Below are 3619 nucleotides of genomic sequence, written 5' to 3'. Positions count from 1 at the left end.
GGGGGGGGGGGGAAGATAACAAATTGTTTTTATTGCAAGTAAAGGAATATAGGACAAGAACAAAAGGAGCCAATACAGTAGGGACCCAAGTACAAGGATCGCCAAGGCACCAACACCCCCCACACCCCCGGCACCAAAAGCTAGCCATTCGTTTGGGTGCTACTTTTCATGTCCTGCAACGGAGCAGGCTTAGATTAAATGGCATGTGCTCCTTCTTGATGGTTCGATTATATGGTTTGAAGTGTATCCATCTGGACCATCTCTATATCATATGGATGCAACTTTGAAGAAATAAAATTCAGAAATTTAAGAATCCTTTTTTGTAGAAATCATAATCAAGGCGACTAGGAGACCCAAGGCATTGGAGGGCCATTAGGCACTTTGGTGACAAGGCATATCATTAATGTATTCATTATATCTAGTATATCAATAATATAATTATGTTTACAGCATTACAATAACTATACAGATTGAATCTATGCACTAATTTGTCATTATATCTAGCAACATCATTACAGCATTACAATAACAACAACATTATGTCAGAAAAAGTATTATTTAGAGTGAAAAAAATCTAAGAAACAAGAGAAGTGAACTAGTCAAGTTCAATTTATTTGGGTACTAAATGATCCCATGCTTCTGGGAGAAGTAGTGAGGAATGACATGCAAAGTCTAGGTCTTGTCCCAAGTACGACCTCAGATAGAGTCAATTGGAGGGCAAGGATCCATGTAGCCAACCCCATTTAACTGAGATTTTCCTGATTGCCAGGCTTATTTCTTTACTTTCATTTCCCCTTTTTTTTTTCTGTTCTTGCTCAGATCCATGTAGCCAACCCCATTTAACTGAGATTCTCCTGATTGCTGGGTTATTTCTTTCCTTTTACTTTCATTTTCCCCTTTTTTCTGTTCTTGCTCGGATCCATGTAGCTGACCCCATTAAGTTGGGATAAGGCTGAGTTTGTTGTTGTTGTAAATGATCCCATGCTTCTCACCTTTAAACAAACTTGGACACAAGCCAATAAAAATTTTAGAAAAACAGCATAATTTAGAGGAAAAAATGTAAAAAAGTTGGCCACCTAGGGACTTAGGCATCCCAAGGCACCCTAGGCAACGTCCAGTGTCTCAAAATGTCACAATGTAGATGCCAGTTAAGATAACTAGCACTATAGTAGGATTGTTACACTGATCTCCAGCAATAGAAATACTACTTCGAACGGCCTTCAACAGTCAATTAAAACTGAAAATAGAGAAGAAGTGAAAGAAGAAGGGGAGAAGGGATAGGGACTATCTCAGTCCTGTGGCTCTCACCATTTCACTGCATCTCACAGCTCTAACAGTTACAGCACAAAGCCAATCTTTTCTTTTTTCAATTCAAATCGTTCTAGGCTGAATACTGCCCTTCTTTATTTATAATAATGGAAATCAATTACAGCCAAAATCCTCCCATGCGTGGGAGAACTAGAAGCTTTTAAAGATAATTAAAAAAGGCAATCCTACTTTCTAAATACCTTCTTGCATGGGAGATGGATCCCTTGCAAAACACAAACTAATGTAAACAGAAGCTTACAGATTTGGAAATAAATAAAATGGTTATTGAGAATTAATGGCCTAGATTGCTATTAACTCCTAATTACACCAATATAGTAGCTGACAACTAATTAGAACTTTCTTGTAACCTCCTACAATTGTAGAAACAAAAATAAAATAAGTTCTTCTAAAAAGTCTCCACACAAGGCTGGAAACCTTCCCTATATTTTCTCCACTCAATCTGGCCATGAGTCCCCCAAAAATCCGGAAATTAATTCCTTCTTTATTGCTGATCGATATCTCCAATAAAACTGCTGGCCAATAGCTTTATTTGGAAATAAATCCTCTTTGTATGCTTCACCAAAATATAAATCGGTCCCCAGAACTGGACCACACCTGACCAGGCCTCTCACGACAGTTGAATCCCACAACCGGTCTGGACTGGTTTTGGCCTTGCTCCTGCAATCTACATCATGCCCGCCTTGTTAAGTTAGAATAAGGTGGGCGACTGCCCAGCCCTTGAAAACCTGCCTGGACACCAGGTGGCACCTAGGCAACACCTTGACTACTGTGGTGGAAATACCTGATTTTATTCACATTTTTTTTCAGGGTTTAACTTGTTGTCACCATGTTTGTGACAACTGATATGGGGTTGAAAATTTTTGGAGGAATACCCCATGGTGCACTATTCACATATAAAGTTTCAGCCTAATCGGAGTTGGCCGCATGGCAAAACAAACCATTAAAAAATTAAAGACTGCAAAGAGGGTAAATGTTATTGTGAGGGTTGCATGGACATACATGGGAGGGTATGCCATTACAAGAAAGGGAAAATGATTGAATTTGAGACTGAAACTTGACTTGTGGATAATCCAAACTATCCCTAGATATACAACGATGACCTTGCCATATAGTCTTTCACATGGCAGAATGGGAACCATGGTTACGATGCATTTGTCCTCATGTGTGTTGACAACAAGGTTTCTCCTTTTTTATAGTTTCTTCCTCCCTTTATTTTGTTTATTTATTAAAAAATCATTGTCTTTTCTTGTGAGTCTATATTGAAGATTTACTAAAAATAAAAGAGTTCTTGCTAACCAACAGGTCCCCCATCTACATTCATGTCCGCAGCTGCCTCTTTAATTTCCTCATCTGATGGCATATTAGACAATAAAATATTTTCCTCTCAGTTACCAACTTCCACTTTGGGTCATCTACAGAATGTTCTCATCAATTCTATGCTCTTCAGAAGAATAAAGAGATTTGAAGTAGTCAACTGCCAAGCTTTGAATGGTGCCCATGTCTTCCGTCATAGAGCCATCTCCACAACGAGCACGCTCAATCAAAGCTTTCTTCCGTTGCACTATAACAGATGTATGAAAGAATGGAGTATATTTATCCCCTGCCTTCAACCATTTCACTCTCGACTTTTGCCTCTAAAATATTTCTTCTTGCCAAAGTACCTATCCTCAGGCATGCCCAAAATTTGAAAACAATAGGAAGTAGCTGGAGTAATGAATTGACTATTTTGGGCTTGAAATTTATGTAAACCACGTTATTGCAGCCTTGGAGATAACAAAGATTATTCAGCTTAGATTCAAATGCATAGTTATCAAGGCAAGAAAGCGACCAAGGCGATGGAGGATGGTCAAAATCAAGGTGACACAACAAGGCGACACCTTGTCACATAGGCATGACCTAAGCGACCAACACGCTAGTCCAGTTGATAAATATGTTCAAATGAGAAACTTAGAATGGGATTTAGGCCGCTAAAGTTAGTTACTATTAATCAACTAATATGAATGCAGTGACAAAAATTACAAACTTGAGCAAGGTAGTTTTCTAATCACTCTAGTCGATGCTGATTGATCAGATCCGATGGATCTGATTGGTCTATGGCTAATGGCACACTAATGGTATGGAAGAGATCATGATCGGACTGCTATATATGGGCCAGATCTGATCTCAAATCGAATGGTCAGATCTTAAATAAAAATGATCAGATCTGAATAATTGATTTCTATAAAAATTCGGATGCCGCGAAACCTCTTGAAAGAGTGGGGTCCCTTCGGGAACGCGGATACAGGTGGTG

General features: G+C 38.9%; 1 protein-coding gene across 2 annotated transcripts in view; it reads left to right on the top strand.

The window, feature by feature from the left end:
• The window catches only part of LOC122082749 (histone-lysine N-methyltransferase ASHH2-like), an 18559-nt gene that overhangs the window by 1130 nt on the left and 13810 nt on the right, over nt 1–3619 (top strand). The window lies entirely within an intron of this gene.

Source organism: Macadamia integrifolia, chromosome 6 (genome assembly GCF_013358625.1).
Source record: "Macadamia integrifolia cultivar HAES 741 chromosome 6, SCU_Mint_v3, whole genome shotgun sequence".
Classification (NCBI taxonomy): domain Eukaryota; kingdom Viridiplantae; phylum Streptophyta; class Magnoliopsida; order Proteales; family Proteaceae; genus Macadamia; species Macadamia integrifolia.
Note: the sequence above shows the minus strand (reverse complement) of the source record. Positions and strands in the feature narration are given on the sequence as shown.